Here is a 24,088-nt window from a genome sequence, read left to right as displayed (position 1 = left end):
CACGTAAACTATTGTTCCTCTTTCCGCTGCATCCGGCATGGCCTTTCTCAAAAATATGCCAAATTCACTCCCACTATTGATGTACCCGAACGGAGCTCTAAGCCAGGCGTATTGAGTCCTGTCAAATGTAAAGGAAAATAAATGTTGTATCTCCTCTGCCAATGGCACGCACCAATATCCAGAGGTGAGATCTAATGTGGTAAATACTTTTGAACCATGTACCTGAGCTAGGCCCTGATCAATGAATGGTAGTGGCCATCTAGATACTGGTACTCTTTTATTTAACTCTCTCAAGTCTGCACATAGCCGCCATTGACCATTTGGCTTTAACACACCTAAAATAGGTGTATTGGATGTGCTATGAATGGGCCTGATGATTCCCCGCGATTCCAAATTTTTAATAATCTCTGCCAATGATTCTAAACATGCCAGCGGTAGTCTATACTGGCGTACAAACACTGGACTTCTGCTACACCCTTCTGGTAGTGTGGCCACATGTAAATCAGTTAAACCACAATCATAAGAATCTTTTGCAAATACATCCTTCAACTCCATAAATATCTCCCTCAGATTGTCCCTATCCTCATTGCTGTCGCACGCATCCGCTAAGGAGATCTGCTCTTCTACCATTTTGGAAAATTCTGGAAAATCTTCTGGTAAGGAAATCTCGGCGCTTTCCTCTAACTGTGTGGCTTTGTCTTTTTGTAAAGCTGCCACTTTTAAATATTTTGGCATATCAGCTTCCACTTCAATGGGCTGATTTTCTGTTTCATTTTCATTTAAATTAAATATTATGCAATCCTCTTGATGGCAGCACACTGTCTCATTTGAATCATAAGGATACACAGAATGAATTTTAAATATTCCTTTGGGCTGAGAGTCCAGGTGTTCTGGCAACTCACCCTTGGCATCTACATACTTTTCAGGGATATTTCCAATCACCATGTTATTTAAATCTGCCGTATAATGTGATTTTTGTATGGCCATTCCTAATGGGGAGTTTTCCTCTAAATGAATATCCTGACAACCTTTATTATTTACCATAATTTTTACAAATCCTTCACCAATATCTACCAATGGAATGTATTCATAATCCAGGCCTTGCTGTTTTATGGATTCATTCAGGCATACAAATGCATCAGAGTCTTTCATCTGCTGTCCATTTTTGCATTTCAGTGTTATTGCAAACTGTTTCGTAAATGCAGGAATAATAGTATCTTTCCTCATTTGTAATTCGATTGCATAAGGAACCAGTTGTGCACAATGATAAGCCCTCTTTTGTCTTCAAATTCAGGTGCCGGACCACCTAGGCGTGACCATATTTTTTGATTAAGGAAATCTAACACCATACACATACACTCCGTGAGTTGTGTGCTTTTGTGCCTTTTAATATCAGGAAAAAGAAAGAAAGTTAATTTGTTTTCCTCGCGCTCCTAGCGCGGTGTTTGGCCTGCTCCTGCTCCCCCCTCCCACTTCCTGGTCTTCCCCTCCCTCCCCGCCTCCCTGCCCGCCCACCCCCCCCTCTGATTGGCTGTGTCCTGCCTCCCCTCTGGCCTACTCGACGGCCGTTCCCCACGCTCGCTTCTTTCTCCAGCTGAGCGTGGTGAGCGGTCGCCGGTGGCCTGAGGGGATCAGCAGGCCTGGAAAGCCCTGCCTGGGCCTCCGTGAGTTGTGTGCTTTTGTGCCTTTTAATATCAGGAAAAAGAAAGAAAGTTAATTTGTTTTCCTCGCGCTCCTAGCGCGGTGTTTGGCCTGCTCCTGCTCCCCCCTCCCACTTCCTGGTCTTCCCCTCCCTCCCCGCCTCCCTGCCCGCCCACCCCCCCCTCTGATTGGCTGTGTCCTGCCTCCCCTCTGGCCTACTCAGCGGCCGTTCCCCACGCTCGCTTCTTTCTCCAGCTGAGCGTGGAGAGCGGTCGCCGGTGGCCTGAGGGGATCAGCAGGCCTGGAAAGCCCTGCCTGGGCCTCCGTGAGTTGTGTGCTTTTGTGCCTTTTAATATCAGGAAAAAGAAAGAAAGTTAATTTGTTTTCCTCGCGCTCCTAGCGCGGTGTTTGGCCTGCTCCTGCTCCCCCCTCCCACTTCCTGGTCTTCCCCTCCCTCCCCGCCTCCCTGCCCGCCCACACCCCCCCCTCCCTTCCTCTCCCTCTGCCTATAACCTCCCCCCTCCTGGGCAGCCCTCTGCCCGGCAGCCCCTGCGGCTAAGGGCCCCAGGCCAAGGGCGACTCCTACAGTGCGGCTCCCTGTGTGTCTGCAGGTGTCCGCAGGGGACGCCAGGCGCCAGTTCCTCCGATCTCTGGCCCACCCCTCCTCACCTTGCTCACCTCATCCGCATGATGCCTCGCCCCCCTATTCCAATTCTCTGGTAACCTAGGGTGCTTTTTTCTCCCCTCGCAGGATTCTCAAACTTAGGTGGCCCTGACCCACTACGCATTACTGTTTGCTCTGCACTGTGTTAAACTAGTGCCCTCCACTCACTTCCTGTCTGCATACTCGTTTCGTTCTCCTCCCCTCCTACTCCATGGTGCTCTCTATCTCGCCTATCTACTCTAACTGCTTCTCCATTGACTATCCTGCTCTCCTCACTAAATCCGGTAGGAAAAAGTTTAAAAAGGACATCCTGGTCTCCAACCCAGGCCTCCCTATCGCTGACACCTACACGAGCGCCTGCTCCAAGGAAACTCTCACTGACATTCTCTTTTTCGTGCCTTCACCTGACCTATGGACCCTTCACATGGTCGCTGTGCTCTCTCCTTTCTCCACCTCTCCCATTAATGGTGGCACCCGTTGGGATGTCCTCTTGGCCCCTTTCCGCTCCTCTAAGGCCATCATTAATGTCTATGTTAACGGGACCGTCTTGGTCCAAGGCCCTCAGGCCAACCTTCACCTCTTTGATAGACGCTTCCCATGCCTCATCAACTTCCTCTCCGCTCCCGCTGTCCCCCCTCCTCTATCCTCGGCTACCTTGCCTCTCCCCTCCCTCCCTGCCCCCTCTCTTGCTCCCTCTTCAACTCCTTCTCTAACACCTCCGCAGGGCGTACCTCTGATCTGTACCCCTCCCCGGAAGCTTTTCAAGGGTGGCAACCTTCTCCACATTGCCACTCTAAATTCTCGCTCTGCCATCAAGCACTCCTCTGATATCAGTCGCCTTCTTGAGGAACTGGACCTCGACGTCCTCGGTCTCACTGAGACTTGGTTCACTGCCAGCTCTGCCACCAGCTTCGACACACTCCTACCTGACGGCTACAAGATCCTCTCCGTGCCCAGGCCCAACCGTTCAGGGGGTGGTGTTGCCCTTATCTTCCCTGAGTGGATTCCTGCCACTGTCACTCCTACGCAGACCTACTCCTCTTTTGAATGTCTTGTCTGCCGACTCTCTCTCTCTCCTAGCCATTCCCTTACCGTGGCTACTATCTATCGGCCACCTGGTCAAATTTCCTCCTTCCTCTCTGAGTGGGCTGATCTCTCCTCCTCACTCCTGTCCTCAACCACCCAACTCCTCTTTCTCGGTGACTTCAACATCCACCTCGATGCCTCCTGTCCCCCCACTGGTCTCTTTCGCGAAATCTGCAACTCTCTCTCACTCTCTATTCTCCCGTCTGGTCCTACTCACTCTGCAGGGCACACTCTTGATGCTCTGATCTCTTCTGACCTTCCCCTCTCCCTCCCTCTCTCCACTCCTCTCTCCTGGAGCGATCACTTTCTCCTATCCTCCCACCTCTCCCTCCCTACCCCACAGGCAAAGCCACCCTCTTCACTGCCACCCACCTTCTCGGTCATCCGACCCATGAAGCGTGTGTCAGTTGAGGCTTTCGCTGCTACCTTCTCGCCCCCTCCTTCCCCCTCGGCTGACTCCCACCCTGACACAGCCCTCTCCATGCTCTATTCCTCTATATCCGATACTCTCGATATCCTTGCCCCCGTCATGAGAATCCGCCTGAAGCCCAAAGCCAAATGTAACTCCTGGTATGACTCGGATCTCGTCACCCTAAAACGCAAGTGCAGGGTGGCAGAGAGGAAATGGCGTGCTTCATGTTCATCCTCTGACAAACTGGCCTGCCGCCTGCTCCAAAGGCAATACCGGCTCTCCGTTCTCACTAAGAAGAGAGCCCTTATCCAAGCCCGCATCTCTGAGGCATCTAACAACTCGGCCGAACTCTTTAAAATCTGCAAGGAGCTGGCCAACCCTGCTGCAGTCTCTACCTCTCCTGTCCCCTCCCAGGCCCTCTGCACCGCACTGGCCTCGCACTTCATCTCAAAAACTCAGAACATCCTGTCCTCACTCTCCTCCTCTCTCCTCCCTCCCTCTCTTCCCGGCTCTTCCTCTTGCTCTCTTGTAGCCGCCCCTCCGCCCTCCTTCTCTGCATTTCCACCTTTTTCTGCTGATGAGGTTTCCAGACAAGTCCGATCTATGAAAGCCTCGTCTAAACAGGTTCACCCCTGTTCCTCCAAAACCATCAAGGACCACATCGTCTCCCTGGCTCCTGCCCTGGCTGACTTTTGCAACCACTCATTCGCCTCTGGAGTCTTCCCATCCCCCCTCAAGCACTCCCTTGTGCACCCCCTCCTCAAGAAACCCTCTTCCGACCCCTCCTGCCCGGCCAACTATCGCCCAATCTCCATTACTCCCTTCCTGGGCAAGCTCCTGGAGAAACTGGCCATCTCCCAGCTTAACCTCCATGCTGAATCTGTTGGTAATCTTCATGACCATCAATCCGGCTTCAGAGCGGCCAGAAGCACGGAAACTGCTCTCCTGAACATCCGTGAGGACCTGCTCCTGAACCTCGATTCCAACACTCCCTGTGTTCTCATTCTTCTCGATCTCTCCTCTGCCTTTGACACTGTCAACCATGCCATCCTGCTCAACCGTCTCCGTGATAACCTGGGTATCACTGGTCAGGCTCTGGCATGGCTGACCTCTTTCCTCTCCGGTCGACCCTCCCAGGTCCAAATGGGCTCCTTCCTCTCTGACATCTTTTTCTCCACCTGTGGTGTCCCCCAGGGATCCAACCTCTCTCCCTGGCTTTTCAACCAGTATCTGGCACTCCTTGCCCACCGCATCGCCGCTCTCTGCCCCCACTTCCAGTGCTATGCGGACGATACCCAGCTCATTTTCAGGCTACCCTCGGCCTCCTCCTCTCCTCTCCTTCCCTCATCTCCGACTGTCTGTCTGCTATCCAGGAATGGTGTGCCGCCAATGACCTCTGCCTTAACGCCAGTAAGACTGAGATTCTACTCATCGGCACACCCACTCCCTCCTTCCCTGCAGCTCTCTGGCCGGCCTCCCTTGGCCCCCTTCCTGCCCCTACCTGCAAGGCTAAAAACCTCGGGGTCATCTTCGATTCCACACTCTCCTTCTCTCCTCATATATCTGATGTCTCTAAGAAATCACACTACCAGCTGCACCTCCTCAGAGGTATTCTTCCCTTCCTCTCCTTCCCCCAGAAGCTCACTGTCTCCCGAGCCCTGGTTCTCTCAAGGCTGGACTACTGTAACAGCCTCTATCTTAATCTCCCTGCCTCCACTCTCCGCCCTCTGCAACTTATCCAGAACAGAACTGCGAGACTTATCCTTGGCCTCAAGCCCAGGGACCGTATCTCTCCAGGATTGAAATCTCTTCACTGGCTCCCAGTGGCTGCGAGGATTAAGTTCAAAACCCTCTGCATTGTCCACAAGGCCTTCTGGGGCCTGGGGCCTAAATACCTTCAACTCTCTCTTCCTAAATATCTTCCTTCACGAGCCCTTCGCTCATCCGTCTCCAACTCCCTCATGGTCAGCCGCTTCTCGAAGCAACGAGCTGGGGGTAGATCTCTCTCCGCAGCAGGGGCCTCCCTCTGGAACAGCCTTCCTGCCTCCCTGAAACTTGAGGAGAACCATCTCCGGTTCCGGAAGCACCTCAAAACCTTCCTCTTCGCTTCTGCCTTCTCTCTCCCTCTCCCCTGCTAAACCTGCTTAACTCCCCTCTGAATTCTGCACTAAACCTGCATCTGGGCCACTCTCAGCGACCTCTGTCCAGGGCCCAGCCACTCTCCACTTGCACTGCCTCCCTGGCTCCCCCTACACTGTGGGACTGTCACTGTATCCCTACAGCCCCCTTCCTAGCACTTGCTCTGCACTTACCTCGCACTTGCCACCAGCTGGCCCTTTTTATTTATTATTTATTATTTATTATTTTATTACGCTACTTACCTTGTACTGCACTTTCCCCCCCACCTCCTCCCCCTGCACTTTCCCCTTTTTCCCCCTACCTCTGCACTTGCGCGATCTGAATGACACCTGGCCTAGTAGGATCGTTTGTCTGTCTTCCCCTTGTTTCCCTCCCTCCCTGCCTCGTCGCGCCTTGAAACACTTGTGTATAGGCGCGTTACAAATACCATATCATATCATATCATATCATATCATTCTGTGCATGATGTCATTGCCCATGTAAAATTCATTTTGTGCTCCACTCACTATCCATACATTATGGTAAATTGTTTTCTGCCCAATGCTAATTTTAAGCATGCATCTGCCTGCAATTCGGTTTTCAAAGTCTGGACTGTCCAACCCAGAAACATATTGGTTTTTAATCCTAAATTTCGGGATTTCTTCGCTCTCCATTATTTTTTGCAACAATTTCTCATTAATGAAACTCTTTTCATGTCCAAGCGCTAAAGTGGCTTTTATTGTTTTAAAATAGTCATTTATACCAACATGAACCCATGGTTGCTCATCTTCCATGTGTATTTCTGCCAGAGTGGTAATGTGTTTTTCTGAATCTGTTTTAGGAGCAATATTCTGTTTGCATGTTTTCTCTTTTAAATAAAAACGTAATGTGTGCTCATCTATGGCAGTCTGCCAATTTTTCCTTGGGTCCAAGTATATTTGTACAGGTAGTTTTTCATTGTCGCTCTGCATTTTGTCTTGACACATTAATATAACAGTGACACTAGGTATGCAACTATTCTGGAGATATACCTCCACAGCATCATTTGTTTTGGCAACGGTGTGACATTCATTTATGTTGCTGTTTTGTGATTTTAGTTTCTTAGGCCTCAATGGTTTTTTTGTTAAGGACCACAGCACTCCATTCACCCCATCTATGAGAGGAGACAATCTTTTCAGGCAATCTGTCCCCATCAGAAATGGAATTTCACAAATAGATGTGATCAATACCTCTTGTTTCATTCTGTGCTTTCCTATTTTTATGTCAACCTCAGTTACACCTATGATGGGCACCTCCTCCCCATTAAAGTTATGCACTGGACCTTGATTTTCCTTCACTGTGATCTGACTCTGTGGGGGTCTCCCTTCATTGATACTCTTTACCAGCTCCTTGGACATAATTGTGGCCTGTGCGCCAGTGTCAATCATAGCAAAGGTGTGGCATTTTTCTTCTACAGTGATGGGTGCATAATATCTGTCCTCAACTTCCTCTAATATACATAAGAAGTGTGAATTCTTACTGATTTCAGGGCTCACCTTTCTCAGGCCTTTTTCACTTTTGGCTAAGCACATTGGTAAATGGAAAGACATTTTTCCCTCCTTTTTACCCATTTCTGCGCGAGAGACTTTATTCATTTCTCCATGATCAGAGGTTTTTTGGAGTGTGGCCACTGTTCGCCCATCCATCTGGGTAACATCAGAGACCACATTACAACCTTCCAACTGAACATGTGTAACAACATCATTCAGCAATTTGTCATTTTTTAATTCTGTGCATTTGTGATCATTTAGTGTGATACCAGCCCTTTCAGCCTCTTCAAAAATATGTGGCTCAAAGAATTCTTCAGGTGATTGACTTGTACCCTCCTTTTGAGTATTCCCTTTTTCTGCCTGTGTTTGGTCATTGTTTTGCTTGCCCAGGGAAGGAGCTATAGCATCCCCACTTACTCCCTGTTCACTGGTATTCCCCATGCATGAGTCATTTTTCTTAAATCTGTCCCTTTGTTCTTTTGGAATTCCTAATGTTTCTTTTTCATTTGTGCAAATCTTTACTGTTTTATTTAGCTCTAGGTTAAACCGTACCTCTTTTTTAGAAGTATTTGCACTTTCTGTCACAAGTTCATTTACTGGCACTTTCATTTTTAATTCATTAGGCATCTCAGAGTCGTTATGCAAAATTATATCAGAGCAATCTGTCATTTTGGCACTGCAGTTATCATGAGTACTTAGTCACTTTTCGGAAGCCCCCCGGTCATTGCTATGGCCATCAGCCTCCTCTTTGGAAGGTTGTTTTTGCGCTGTATAGAGCTTTCCTATTTGCTCAGCTAACATTTTCACTTGGGCCTCAAGGCACTGGAACCTTTCCATCTCTCTAGAATCCTCTTTCTGTGGCCTAGGTCGATATTGGTTGTTTTCCCCCTGATTGGATCTATTCTGATACCTCTCAGGTGATTGATGTCGGTTGGGATGGTTTCTGAACTCTTGATTCATTTGTGGAGGGGAGCGGGTTGCACCCATCCTTTGATTATAGTCCCCTGGTGGGGAATCATTGTACTGACGTGGATTGTAGTTCATGTTTTGCCTCATGTCCTGTCTTTCAGATTGTGGGTACTGGCCCCTATGTTGATTTCCATTATCAGTAAATCGATCCACATATCGGGGTCTATCCTGATTACCATATATCATGGTGTTGGGATCAAATCTGCTCTGTGTCCCCAATGACTGGTAGGGACCATCATTTCTTTGATCTTGATTTTGTCTCTGGTTATTGTTCATACCTGCCATATCAGGCCGATATCCTACCCGGGGTCTGTCCCCTAAATACCTAGGGCTGACGTAGCTCTCCCTATTACTAGGATCATGTGATTGGAAAATTGGTACAGGAAATGGCGATCTTTGTTGATTACCCCTTTGTTCAGGTGTCACATTATTTTTACCTTGGCTTTGAGCAGACTCGAGGGACATTTTGGCTGACCTGATTTCCATTACTGTGGCTGAGGGTTCTTTAGATTTAGGTCTAGTATCTTTCATTTTATCACTTTCTCTACCCTGACAATAGAGTACCTTATATAGTTTTGTGCTTTGATGTACAATCCATTCAAGGGACTTGTCACGGTCAAATTCACGGACCAATTGGGATATGATGTCTTTCTGTAGCCCATAGAAGTATGCAGTTTTAAACTCATTGGAATTTGGGTCAAAAGATACATCAAAGCGAGAAAATGCTCTTTTTAAGTCTTGTAAAAATTGGCGAGGGGATGTATTAGGTCCAGCAGTAATTGTGTAAGCAACTTTCTTTGCCTCCTACAATGACTGAAAAGGAGAAAAATGACGCCTAATTTCTTTTTCAAACTCCACCCAGGTCATATTCTGCTGTTCATTTAATCCCCTTATGATGCTGGCCGTCGGGGCATCTAAAGTTAAATGAAAATATTGTCTGTACTGTTCCTTAGGTATCTGGAGTGCTTTAAAAATGTCATGCACCGCTTCTAAGTGATCCTCAATGCAGCATTCACCTCCCTTTTTAAATGGTTTGATCAGGGCTTTAATGGATTTCATTATTTTTATGGGGCTACTTGTTGCAATGCATGGAATTGCACTATTTTGTGATTCAATCCTGTTCTCAGGTGTATGAGATTGGTGGCTGCCCCCAATGGGAGTATCAAATCCCCAAGGGCGCTGCAACCAAGTTCAGTCACCGGCCCAGTCACTGGAGCACTAGCTCTTTGGGCAGAACTAGAATTCACCTCCACTCCATTGAATGTGGTACCCTGCTGCCTCTCCTGGGACCTGGGAATGCACATTTGCTGTTCTAAGTCCTTACACTTTTTAAGGAGTCTGTTTGCTTCATTTTGCAAATAGTTGTTTTCATCACTCATCTTATTAATCACCTCCTGCATGTCGCACATTTGCATTTGGCATTCATTGAACTCTTTATTTCTCTTGTCTCTTTCTTGAATCATTTTAATCATTTCTTGTTCTGCACTCTGGAGATCACATTCTTTTTCACAATGTTCTTTTTGTAAAATCTGTATTTCTGAAACAACCTCATCTTTATCCTGTCTAATGTGGTCCACTAAGGCTTTTAAGTGTACCAATTCTTGCTCACTATCCTCAAATTGTTTCTTGCTTTTGGATAACTGAGCATCAAAGTCTCTGCATTTTAATTGCATGTCTTTTTGGCATATATCCAATTCTGCTCTTAACTTTTCCTGATTTTTACTTGCCCCATCTAATTCAGTCTTTAACCTGTTCATTAGCTGGGTATCATTTTCCTGCATTCGCAGGGACTTATTCAAAATAAACCATATTTTGCCGCATAGCCGTATTAAACAGTCTTTCTCTGCACTTTTATCGGCTGCATTTAATAATCTTGTAAGGCAGACCTGAATTATGCTGCCTTCTGCAAAAATATTGTCTAGTTTTTCTTTCTGCACCTCACCCTGAATGCGGTCACGCCATTCTAAGGTGCTGTTCGACGACCACGTCCCATGTGCAAACAACTTTGCCTCTAAATATTGCACTAGGTCTGAAAATGTGGTTTCCCTTTGTGACATTCTGAAATTCGTTTTTTGGTGGCACACTGCTATTATAAAATGGGTTCCCTTTAATGTGCAAATGGCAGTGTGAGACACGCTTGCCACGCCCAGTAGGTACTCTATGATCACTTTCCCGGCCTGCAACGCACCATAAATATGTTGGGTATTTTGTGGATATTTGGGGCTTTGCGGTATTTTCTTACCGCCAAAATACCTTTAGCAATAATCACTCTCTGTATTCATATTGGGTCACACATGACAATAATACATTGCATTATTTCGGAATTCAGACCTATTTAGATGGTATGCGCGGTAGTTTGCGTGGTCGGTTGGTATAGTGGTTGGTTTATTTGTGGCCCCAATATCCAACATCCCTTGTTTTTTATCTAGATTGTTCTTGATCACTAGAGAGACCTCAGGCCTACATTTTAGGGATACCACATTTTCAGTGTTAGTGTTGTGTGCCACCATGGGCTATTGTGGTATTTTTGTGGTAATTTCCACTACCTTATATACGGTAGGGAACTATGTCCAGAGAGTCTCTCTTCCCGTTGACTCATGTACCTCCAACAGGCTATACTACAAACAGTCACTCACAACTGTCCATACTGAACAGAATCATGCACACATCTGCCTTAAAATGACAATTACACTGTTTAAAAATCTCCCCACGTTTAAACCTTTCCCCATGCAAAATGAAAGAGAGAAATAATACACACTAGCTATCTGTTTTCAAATGTTTTTGTATTATAGAAATTTCTTTTAAACACAGTTTAACTTTTTTACAGAAATAAATGAAATGGTACAACATTATTTGTGATAAAATGAACAGAGAGCTGCGAGAATATATTCAATTGGTAACATTAAATATGCTGATAAGAAACTGAGACTCCCTCGAATACACTGACTGAACAGTTTCGCACACTTTCGCACAGCTCCCACTCGCTTCTGTAATTACCTTATCTGTTCAGCATGAGTTTTCTCCGGCTATTCTCTTTCTGAATTTGGCTCCCTTGAAGATTAACCCCAGTGAAAACAAGCGTCTGCCGTTCTCAAACCGGGGTTATTGCCTGGAGCTCTCAGCTTTTGCAGCAGGAATCCCCAGCCAGGAAACAGATCCTTCTCCCAGCTCTGCAAGATCTCCGATTGTTCTCCCCCTCTTCTCAAGCTTCTGTAGCAAAGTTCTCATCACAGCCTCTAGCATGATACTTGCTATGACGCTGCTCCAATCAGAATCAATCATGTCATCTCCTCCCTCACTACACAATGGCTCACTTTTACAGTAGCAATTGTAACAAACTGATTTCCTGTTCCTTCGAGCTCTTTGCTTCCTGTAGTTATGTGGGCAGAGCAGCAGAGAAAAAAATGAATGTGCATTTAAAAGTTCACTTTCAGAGTAGGCCTAATTTTGCAGTGGAGACACATTTTTATTAGTGTTATGTTAAATGAAGTTTTATTAGTCAGGTTAGTTATTAATAAGGTTAGTTATTAATTTTCAGATGTGTCTCTTGCAACATAGGCATTTCAGGTGAAAAATAGTGTGCATTTTGAATGTGCACATGTGTGCTTTTAACTGTAAAAATAGATTTGCATCTTATATGTAAAAATCGTTTTTGACTGAATAGCCTGTCTTTACTTATATGTCCATGTTACTCTGGCAACACATATAGCAATGCACCACACCCATGTGGTGGTGCTGCATCAAAAATAAATGCTACCTGTGCAGTAGTGCTGTACTCTGTGCTGTAACACGCCAAATATCCTTACATATCCATGTCCTGCACGGGCTTTGCCGCAGAGGGTGCGATCCTCGTTTTTTGAAGGAGACACTGCGTGGACGTAGCGCAACGTGTGATGTATTAAACAGCCAGTGTCTCCCGCGGTCCTGCAGCGCACAACACTGCAGCCTTTTCCTGCGTGGGATTCGCCTTAGAGGGTCCAATCCTCGGTTTTGAAAGGATATGCTGCGTGAACGTAGCGCAACTTACAATGTATCAGTAAACCCATGCCAACCTGTTAATTTTGTGCTTTCCATGACTTCCACTCTTCCTTGTTGACTTTCTCTTTTGTGTGTCTTCTGGTGCCCCCATGCCTCTGGGCTTTGTCTTGTGTGCGGTATAAATAAAATAAATCTACCGGCCAGCGTCTTCAGCGGTACTGCGGCGCACACCATTGCTGCCTTGTCCTGCGCAACTTTGCCACACAGGGTACGATCCTCGTTTTTAAAGGATACGCTGCGTGGACATAGCACAACATGTGACGTATCAAACAGCCAGTGTCTCCTGTGATCTGGCAATGCACAACAGCGTGGCCTTGTCCTGCGTGGGGTTTCCTCAGGTTTTAAAGGATACGCTGCGTGGATGTAGCGCAACATGGGATGTTTGAAAGGGCCCGCGTCTCCTGCGGTTCTGCAGCGCACAACACTGCAGCCTTGTCCTGCCCCGGCTCTCCCTCTTTCCTTTCTTCCTCTCTCCCTCTCTCCCTGACGGGAGGGTGTTTCTCTCTTTCCGTCTCAATCAGCTTCGTTTCCGAATAGAGCTTGGTCGTTGCAGAAATATGGTCTATTTCTTTTGGATAACAGTTACCATTAGGATTCTCCTCGTCCCAGTAGGGATAAATCATAGTCTCCGGTATCATGGTTTCCTCGTCTCAATATGAATAATTCACAGGTCTTGGTATTATTGCTTCCTCGTCGCAGTCTTGGTGTTTGATGGAATATGGTGTTCTGAAGCATCCCATGTAGGCCACAGTGTGTACTTCTGGAGTGAGCTCATCACAGGAACAAGAGTTCTTGTCTGCAAAGGGGAGTCTCTACTAGGTGAGGTCCCACTTGCCTCTACCACTAGGGAGGGTATTGCGGAGCGGGCTCACCTCCCTAGCCTCACTGGAAGGGGCTCCCCCTTTTGGGAGAAGTGACAAGTTCCCTTGATTCGTCATAGTGGGCATTTTCGATATTGAATACTTTGCAGGCCTTGGGCTAGATAAATATCCCATAATTTATTTTTATTTTATTGAATATTAATAAGGAGCTTATACAACAAGACAGTGTTTCAAAGCACCATAAGGCACAAGGAAAGGGAACAATTAAATCCAAATATGGTCCAGGTTTAACATAGTTGTGTCTAAGAGTCTCTTACATTGGACAATGTCATCTCTTATAACAGAGAAATAACTGCGCTTTGAGCCTATCTAGTGGATACATTTGTTAACGAGGTAGTCCATAGGTTTGTAAAGCAAAATTAGTTGGAGGGAGGGGAGAGGCTATGGGCTGAAGGGGTCAACTGACTGAGGTGCTCTTCAAGACCCACGGAAAACAGCACAGGAGTCCAAACCAATTTCCCCAAGAGGGGAGGATAAAGCCTTTCCATCCCTCTACGGGATTCTGTAACATCCAGTCTGCTTGATGACAGCAAGGTGAAACACACTGCCGTGAAACTCATAACCAACACAGCGCGGATCCCAATAAGCCCCATAATAAAGATTGGTGGCCAGGGGTATCCACAAAATAATGTTTTAAGCCAGGATTTACTGTGTTTACAGCAGGGGAACATAGCAGGCAGCCATGGGGAAGTCAGGCAAATGGTGGCAGCCAAGATGGCTGCCCCACAACTTATAACCTCGGTTTTAGAGAAACCCAACCCCAAGCAGGCACAGAAAGGAGGTTCAACCGAACAGTCTGAACAGAGCCCTCTCCTGCAGTCACAGGGGCAGGCTGTTAATCTGGACGCCAGCCTTGAGGAGTCTATAAAAAGAGCAACTCTGACGAGTCACACTCCCAGCATTTTGAGGAACAGGGGGCCATTTTGAGTTACAGGATGCCAGTGTTGGAGGATAGCAGGAGAGCTGGAGAAGCAGTGGAAGGAGTGGTAGTGAGAAAGATTAATAATTGAGCAGGGCACATTATCCCTAGCGGTGGATGGAGGAGCGTTATTGAAGGAGAGTTGGAGGTGCAAAGAGGTTTGTTGGAGGAATTGGTAAGATCGAGACAAGGGGTGCATGAGTTGTTGGAAGTTGAATGTTTAATGGAGGAAGCGGGGGTTGAGAAGTTGTTTAGGGGCAGAGGAAACATTAAAGGAAGTAAGGAGGTGGTGAAACAGCCAGGGCAGTAAGCAGGGTCTTTAAGTGCCAAAGGGCAGAAGAGGTATCAGGCAAGGAGGTGGGAATCTAGGAGGTGGTGGATGTTTAGGAAGTGGAAGGAAAATAAATTAAGAGCGAATGTGAATTTGAGGAAGGGCTAGGGTATGTAGGGCATTTAATTAGCATTGAGAAATGTGATCATTTCAAGGAGGGGGTTGAAGAGAGGAAGCAGGTTGAGAGGAGGTTGTTGGAGGAGGTAAAGAATCATCAGAGGACGGTATATGTATTTGGAGACGAAGTGGTTGACTGATTGTTGGATGTAAAGAGGAAGTTGGAAGGGAGTTACAACAGAGAGCCGAATCCCAGCGTGGGGACAAGGAAGTAAGGAGAGCAAGTGGAAGGTCAGAGAAGATCATGAAGACTGTTGAAGTAAACAAGAGGGTAAGGAAGAGGACAGAAAGCATCAGAGAAGTGAAGGAGAAGTTTGGAAGTGTTTGGTTAAGAAAAAGGACAGAGGAGGGACAAGAGGTGCCAGTGAGGATGGATGGACCTTCAATCGGCCGGGATGTGCTTAGGGGGACTATTCCTGATCTGAAGGGGCAAACGCCAAGGTGAGAGACGGTACAAGAGGAAGGACAAAGAGGATGGGACTGACCCAGTGGGTAGTGCTTGGCCTGTATATCACTCCCATGCTGGACCACAAACCCTGCTCCGTAAGAAGCTGCTATCACCGGTGGAGGGTCAGAAGGGATAAACCTCCCCAACAAAAGAAAGAGTTGGATGTCATCTGCACCTGTAATTGGGTAGTGAGCCTTCTGATCTGTGGTGAGCAGACTGTATGGGAATTCAGGACCCCTCAATAAATTCTGCACCTAGGTGAAGGTTTTACTGTGATAACGACTGGGTGGAGTGCCGACAGCTCGGGGTGCTTCACTCTGCAGCGCCTCAACTTGAGCCCAAGTGCATTGTTTCTGTTTTAGTCCCAGTTAGAAGGAATCTGTTCTGTTCCATTTTAAATAAACCCCCTGAACTACATTTTAAAAGTCACTCCTTTGTTATCCTGCAAGGCCGCCCTGACACAGGGCAAGGGGCAACCTGCTCCGGGAAGGCTCTGGTTCATGGTGTAGGAGATGCTACTCATCCTCATCCCTATTCGAGCTATACTCTTGCGTCCCGTCCCCTTTCCTCCATACCGTATAGGGGTACCTTGCGAGGGACGGGAGACAGAACCTTTCTCACCAGAAAAATCTTCTTCCCCTTTAAATTTAGAGGCGCGCCTGGGCGCGGCCCTGGGCGCATACGCTCGCCTGACTCCACCCACCGGTGCCACTCCTCAGTTGTTAAGACGGATTTCTGAACTCTGTCCTGGTGGCGCAGAAGTTCAGAAGGCCAACCTAATTACTTGGAACAGGGTAACCTCTGGACAAGCCAGACCAATCAAGGTAGCGATCGCGGCGGTCAAGACTAGGTCTCAAGAGGGGTGAGGGTGACTGAAAGCCCGCAATGAGCACACAAAGCAAGAGCGCTGACAAACTACTCCAAACAGTTGTTATATCAAAAATAGATACACATTTATTTTAAGGCCTTTAAAATAATGACCGTAGCGAGAAAATCACAATATCACAATATTAAACCAACACATACCATATCAACACAATATATATACAAATACACAGTCGCAAGCGTTTAAAGCACGAAATATGTAGTCCACCTGCCAGGGAAGGAAAACAGGCAGTGCGATAATGCTTTCGACTCAGTTCGCCTTCATAGGCACCTAACTAGATGGAAGTCCGAGCCCTACGAAGAGTGGAGCCTTGTGCTCAAAGTACCTGCCACGCCGGTGCCGACGGGCACAAGGGGAAGCTCTTCGGAGGAAGTCAGGCGGTTCACGTTAGTGCACAGCAGAAGAAGAACAGGTTCCGCAACTCAAGCGCAGCCTCCACAGCGGGCAGAAGCAGAGCGCGAGCGCGGCAAAAGGGTGCTGTTTTTACACAGCAGGGAAAAGCAATGGGATACTGCAGGAGGGCGACCAGATCCTAGATATACTACTCACCGGTCCCCGAAGCAAGCAGACCCAGGCTTCTCCACGATAGTTTCAGCAGCTGGCAGGTTCAGAAGAGCAGGAGACGCTTTGTAGTCGTGTAGAGCAAAAAGACGTCCCAATCGACGAAACCAGCACAGTTTTGTTGCCGCACAGGACAACGGAGCGGCCGTGTGTATTCGAGCCAAATGAACCCTCCTCCCTTCAGACCTGGGAACGCCAAGCGTACGAAGCGTGGGAGAGGGTCAAGGACTCGCAATACAACACAACCTGGCGGCGGTTGCAGAGCCAAACTCCTTGGTAAGCTGGTCAGTCAACTGGATGGCCCAGAGACGCTTCCGAAGGCTTACTTGGCAGGAGATGGTTGAAGATGCCGGGAATAGCTGTTCCTGCTATTCCAAAGGTCGAAGCACCAGTACAGGCCTTCTGGTTCGATCAAAGGAGGACAGGGGCTCTCCGGACGACAGCAGTGCAAAGGAGGATTCCTTCAGCGGGTCACCAGCGATTCCTCGGTCCAGCCTCGTAGTTGCAGGATACTTGGCTCCTGTATTCCTTCGTTCGTGAGAACTCAGGAGATCGACATGGTAGTGGTGTTTCCAGCCCCCTCTTATCCACGGTTCCCTTCGCGCCAAAACGGAGGGGAGCCAATAGGAGATCCGCTCATCAACACACATACCATACGTGGACCAATCACGGACCACGGTGGTCCCAGGCATTCACACCACCCTAGACTCTCTGGCACCCAGGATGTGTATTGGGACCAGACATCCCAGCCCACACCCTGGAGGCACACAAACGACATGTAGAAGCCCGCGAAAGCAACCACGTTTCGCGGGAAAGTACATGCCCAAATAAGGAAGGCCCCGGGTCGCCGGACCTGGGGAAGGTGAAGGGAGCAAGACGGACAGTGGACAAGACAAAGGAGCCTCGCGGCCTGGCCATTTTGGGAGCCAGGCCACCATTTTGGGTTCAGTGCAAAAACGTGCTCAGAACGCCAAAAGGAGCTCAAAATAAACAAAACGATCGCTGCCACCATTCGAGTCCCTGAATGACTTGCACCGATCAAATACCATCCTAAAAGAGTATCTAGGGCCTGTAGAAGGCTAGAGACCCAAGAGAGCTGTAACTTAGCTTACAGTGCCCTCTTGTGTCGTGTTGCACTAAAGCTGCGACACGATAAAAGAAACTACGGGAAACCACGTTCCCCGGTACTGACTGTCTTAAGGGCATGTCAGTTTCCCCGTAAGAAAGGAGCGAAAGCCCAGAGAAGTGCGGCAGAAGGCTGTACTTCTCTGGCAAAGTCAACAACAAGGTTAAAAACAATAGCAAAAAGTTTAGGGGTTGCCACATGGAAGGAAAATTCCCTATAATAACGAAATCTTTCCTAACACTAGTCCCCTTTTCCGCGTCGACGGGATCGGGCCGATTTCACCAGCGCTCCTGGGTTTGGCTTAGGCCATGTAATTTCACGCACTCTTCCCTGGATATTCTTCTATCTTGTCTTTTCTTTATCTTTTAGATACTTGGTCCTCCGACGCCACGGTCCCCGACCACCCCCACCCTCACCCCCCCCCCGGTGCATGTCAACTTCAGCGGGCTTCAGCAGGTGTCCAGCCTGCGAGGGGCTCTTCCCTATGTCTGACCCCCACGCCCTCTGCCTCTGCTGCCTTAGCCCCGACCACGGCTGGGAAGCTTGTTCCGTGAGCGACACCCTGACTCCACGGGCACTGAAGAACAGGCTAGCTAGGTGGAGGGAGCTCTTCCAGAAGTCACCACCGGAGGACCTGAAGGACTTTGTCAAACATCGCTCGAGGCCAAAGGCAAGGCCTCTATTCACCATTGCACCCCGTAAGGGTGACTCCTTTCCGAGGAAGCGCCCGACAGGGAGGACCAGTTCTAGCACAAGCACACGTACCGAGGCTAGTCCAGCTACCGGCCTCACGGCTGAGGGGGGTCTCCGGATCCTTCCGATACCAGTGCTGAGGGACCACAAGGTTCTTCTACCGGGGTTACTCCCGAAGGGCAATGTCCTAATATCGGCATCATGTCCGAGGGGGCGCCTTTACGCGGCACTACAGGCAACTCTGCCGAGGGCGACATGCCTTCCAGGCCCCGGCCTGGGGTGCGGGATAGGCCTTATGTTCCAACACTAGGTGTCTTGGACAGGGCTGGTTCCAGAGAGTCAGGCACCACCACTTCGGCACGTGGCACGCAGCTCGACAAAATAGCTGCTGTGCCAGACAAGATGGCCGCTCGCCCAATACCTCCTCTAGCTGAGCGGATGGAGGAACGAGTCACGAGGTGGGACTGGTGTCAACCAGGTACGTGGCCTACAGTTTATCCATCAGCAGTGCAGGGCAGGTTTCCCCTGCACCCCAGAAAGAGTGCGCCCCGGCCCGAGCAGCCTCCGGCCACTCCATCAATATCCTATGCCACACCTTCAGCCGCCGAAGACCGGTTCTTCGAAAGGTTCCTATCGCTGATGAGAACCCTGCAGATGGGGGCCAACCTCCGGGATGCTATCAGGGACATGCTCCCTTCCCACCGGCACCTATAGTCATTCCTCCTTTGGCCTCGGTGCCTCAGGCCCCAGCACAGCCCACGCTACTTTTGCTGGTGGTTCCACACCAGCCGCCACAACAGCCTCCGGCTCCGGTCTCCACACCGCAGCCCACGGCGCCCAGTACCCCTCCGCCAGTTCTGGACCCTCTGAGTAATCATGTGGACACAGACGAGGAGGAGGACCCCGACACGCCATCTTCAGCGAAGACCTTCCATGAACGCCTTGCGGGCCAGGCAGAATACTTGGGCCTTCCTCAGCTCTGAGTTCGAACAGCAAGAGGAGCGGGTCTTGGCCGAAGTCCTCACCCTAAGGCCCCCCTCCAAGACGGGGATCTCGATGCAGAAGGCCGTTGTTGCCCTGGCCAAAAAGGGGTGGCTCAAGCCACACTCGTCCCAACCTGTCAATCGACGGCGCAACGCCAAGTACAGGCAGTTGGAGGGGGATACACTCTTGCTTTCGGCTCATCCTCAGCCGCACTCCTCTGTGATCGCTGCAGCGTCATTCTATTCTAAGCCTCAGTCGTCCTCGGCCACCTCGTCCTCGGCGTTGCTAGGCAAGGAGGAGAAGATCCTGGAGGCGTACGGGAAAAAGCTGTACTCCAACACCTCCCTGGACCTGCGTCAAGTCAACGCGATGCCATGCTGGCAGCCGTTAACGAAAGGCTCTGGTGGGAAATTGCGGACTTCCTCCCCGAACTTCTGCCACAAAGCCAGACTCGCTTCAAAGCAGGATTAAGAGTAGCCAGGCTGGTAGCGCAGGACATCATGGAGTCCACAGTGGCCCATATCGATACCTCTGGCCAGGCCATCTGCATCGCCACGGACATGAGAAGGACGGCCTGGCTCCGGGCTACTAAGTTTAACCCTGATGTCCAGAAACGCATAATGGACCTTCCATTCGAGGGTAGTGACTTCTTCCACTCCACCATGGATGAAGAATTAGATAAAAATAAGAACAGCTCACAAACTGCTAAGTCTTTATCTATTCTGACGAAACCACGGCCAAGGTGTACAACCAGTCACATCAACGCTCCGACAAGGGGCGGGCGTCTGGAGGGTTCCGAGACTTCCAAGAACAGAGATCCAGACAACCTGACTGTGCCCAGAGTCAGCATCGGAGGAAACAACAAAAGGGGGGGGGGGGGCAAGCGCTTTTTCCAATCCCCATCGTCCGCAACAGCCTCAGAGGGAAAGAAGGCATGACACGCTCCTCCGGGTCCACGTGTCTCCAGTGGGGGGCAGGCTTGCCTTCCACGTGCAATTTTGGCACCAACATTTTTCAGACCCCTGGATCCTCTCCGTAGTCTCCACGGGGTACCGCCTACCGGTCCCTTCCTCTCCCACATGTTGGGACAGCAACTCCGTTGGCGGAGATCTGGTCACTCGTTGAGAGTTAGGCAGTGGAAAAAGTCCCAGCTTCCCAAAGAGGATTGGGCTCCTACTCCAGGATTTTTGCCATTCAGAAGAAGAACCAGGCTGGCCCGAGAGTTGTGTTGGACCTTTCCACCTTCAACCTCTCCCTTACACTACAAAAATTCAAGATGGTTACGCCAGCTCCCATTGCAGAGACACTGAACAGGGGAGACTGGATGTGCTCCCTGGATCTGAAGGACGCGTATCTACACGTCCCGATTTGGCAACCACATCGCTCCTTCCTGTGCTTCAGGATCATGGGCTGCCATTTCCAATACAAGGTGCTACCCTTTGGCCTCAATTCAGACCCCAGGGTGTTTACCAGATTGATGAACGCGGTGGCTGCTCTCCTCAGGGCCACCACGCCTACCCATACCTGGACGACTGGCTCGTCCGGGCCTCATCTCTGGAGGCGGTTCTCCACACCTCCTCTGCGCTTATGAACACACTCCACGACCTGGGGTTTACTATCAACATCAAGAAGTCTCAGCTGCTACCCACGCAGAAGCTGACCTTCCTGGGCCTCATCTGGGACACCGGCTCTGAGAGGGTTTTCCCTTTCGGAGGACAGGATCACAGCCATCAAGAGAGTCACTACTCATTTCCTCTCCAGGACTGTGACCTCGGCCTGGTGGTACCAACACCTACTGGGTATCATGGCGGCTGTCCTTTTAGCCGTACCCCACACAAGACTCAAGATGAGGAGACTGCAGCTGCACTTCGCAGCCTCATGGAACCAAGAGAGGGGCTCACAATCAGAGCTGGTGGACATTTCTTCATCTCTCCACCTGGACCTCTTCTGGTGGTCTTCGGACTTCAATTTACGGCAGGGCAAGCCCTTCCGGCTACCTCTCCCTCAGGTCACTGTCACAACGGACTCCTCCCTAGAATGCTGGTGAGCCACTCTGGACAACCACAGCATCTATGGAGTCTGGACCCGGCAGAATCAGGAGTCCCACATCAACTGGCTAGAGTTGAAGGCCATATGGCTGGCCCTCAAAGCCTTCCTCCCTCTCATAGAGGGCAAGACAGTACTTATCCAGATGGACAACTCCACCAGCATGTACTATGTGAACAAGCAGGGGGGTACCAGATCCCCTCCACTGTGCAACCTCGCGGTCAGCATGTGGGAATGGGCCCTGGAGAACAACATCTACCTCATTGCTGTCCACCTTCCGGGGGAGTCCAACCTGGAGACGGACAAACTCAGCAGACTGGGGGCTGACAATTATGAGTGGCAATTGAACTACCCGGTACTGGAGGAGATCTTCCTCAGGTGGGGGCAACCCCAAGTGGATCTGTTTGCCTCCCACGACAACAGGAAATGCTAGCAGTTCGCCTCCTGGCAGGGGCAAGGCCCCAGCTCCCTGGGCGATACATTCCAGATACAATGGAGCTACATGAGAGCTTACGCCTTCCCGCCCACACCCCTGGTACACAGGGTGATCTGCAAGATAAAGCAATCGTGTCACCTCAGCATCATCCTGATAGCTCCCTGGTGGCCGTCGAGACCGTGGTTCTCCCAGCTGCTCAGCCTATCGGACAGGCCTCCCATTCACCTACCGCTGGGCACAGCTCCACTCCTGACCCAGCAGGGGGGCATAGTACTCCACCCTGCTCCTCAAAAACTAGCCCTCGCATCGTGGTTCCTGAGCAGGTCACTCTGAAACACTTGAACCTATCGCAGGCTAACCTGGCGATCATAAAGGGCGCCAGAAGCAAAGCTACCAGGAGCCGATATAATAGCAAATAGTCTAGATTCTGTTATTGGGCCAACTCTAAGGAGATTGACACTCTTAAGTGCTCATTGGATGACGTTCTCTCCTTTTCGGCACACCTCACCCACTCCGGAGTGCAGGTCGACACATGCCGCACTTACCTGGCAGCCATAGGTGCCTACAGGAATTCGGAGGAGGGTATTTTTTCCTCCTCTAACCCGGTGGTTCAAACCACATCTGGCGGGCCTCCACAGACTCTACCCGCCTATAAAGAGGCCTCACCCTGTGTGGGACCTCAACGTAGTGCTGGGCGCCTTGGCGCACAAACTATTTGAGCCAATGGCGTCCGCAGACATCAGGCTGGTCACCCTAAAATAGTCCTGCTCGCGGGCCTCACCTCAGCTCGCAGAGTCAGCGAGATCCAGGCTCTCGTGGCATCAGAGCCCTACACCACTTTTCACAAGGATAAGGTGGTCCTCCGGACACACCCTGCGTTCCTACCCAGGGTGTCATCCGCCTTCCATCTGAACCAGGAGATAGTCTTACCTACCTTCTTCGCCTATCCCAAGGACCAGGTTATCAGGCTTCCAAAGCCTCCATCTCGAGGTGGATGGTCGCGGCCATCCCGGAGGCCTATGAGGGGCAGCACAGGCAAGTTCTGGCTAACTTGCATGCCCATGCTATCAGGGCTAAAAGCACGGCCATTGCGTCCAACGCCATGTACCGTGGCAAGTCATCAGCAAGGCGGCCACCTTGGCCACCCCCTCAGCTTTTTGCAAGCACTACTGTCTGGACGTCGCCTCTAGGTCACACGCGGCTTTCAGGCTGGCGGTTCTGAGAAACCTCCTGTTTGCTTAAGGAGGGTCTCCTCTCCACGCTAGGGCTACATTCATATGTAATCGCCGATGTAATATGGAGGAAAGGGGACGGGACGCAAGAGTAATTAATAGTTACTCACCGTAGTGACTAACGTACGCTTAGTCCCCTTTCCTCCATACGTCCCACCATCCTCCCCACTAATAATACTAGTGTCATTAGGCAATGTTGTATATTGTTGACGCGTCAATGGGGACTGAAGCGAGTGCATGCTGCCAGGGCCGAGGCGCCACAAAATTTAAAGGGGAAGAAGATTTTTCTAGTGAAAAAGGTACCGCCTCCCGTCCCTCGCAAGGGACGCCCATACAGTATGGAGGAAAAAGGACTATGGACTAAGAGTACATTAGTCACTATGGTGAGTATTCGTTTTTTCTATGGTTCAGGAAAGGTTTAAGATCCAAAGAGTGTTCAGACTATTAATGCAGATTGTGGAACCATCTCCGTCTGTATTCTTCCCCTGTCAGTGACTCACAGACTTCAATGTTCTTCTCGATGCATTCTGGTTCCTAGCGGTCACCAGATGTTTGTGTGAGGCACATTATCTTCTCTAGTCTGCTGCAAGTTGCAACCTACTCTTGGGTATGAATAGTCAACGTCAGTGGAGCTGCCCGACAATTGTGTGTTACATACCAGTGAATTCTAAAATGATAGGCACACATTGCATATGTATGTTAATCCTAGCCATAGCCGTTGCATATGTATGTTAACATAGACTTGTGTACTGCTGTCAACCTGCAAAAGTGCATGCTCAACAAAGAAGAAAATGCAGCAGTCAATAAAGTCTCCTTTTGCATAGCTACAGCAGTCCCCTCAACTGTGGCCCCAACCTCCTCCATTTTTAGTGATTTGTAAATTGCAGAAATTCCAGATGCTGGAATATGAAGGACCGTTGCTGCGGTTTCCTTTCTTAACCTTTGATTGTTTCTACCTAAATGTTACTCTG

The 24,088-nt window shown here is 49.5% G+C and overlaps 1 protein-coding gene across 2 annotated transcripts in view; it reads left to right on the top strand.

Annotated features, from left to right (window-relative positions):
* The window catches only part of ANKZF1 (ankyrin repeat and zinc finger peptidyl tRNA hydrolase 1), an 803,428-nt gene that overhangs the window by 599,927 nt on the left and 179,413 nt on the right, over window positions 1-24,088 (top strand). The gene's annotated exons all lie outside the window — the stretch shown is intronic.

This window comes from Ambystoma mexicanum, chromosome 9 (assembly GCF_040938575.1).
Source record: "Ambystoma mexicanum isolate Mex_15411 chromosome 9, UKY_AmexF1_1, whole genome shotgun sequence".
NCBI lineage: Eukaryota > Metazoa > Chordata > Amphibia > Caudata > Ambystomatidae > Ambystoma > Ambystoma mexicanum.
Note: the sequence above shows the minus strand (reverse complement) of the source record. Positions and strands in the feature narration are given on the sequence as shown.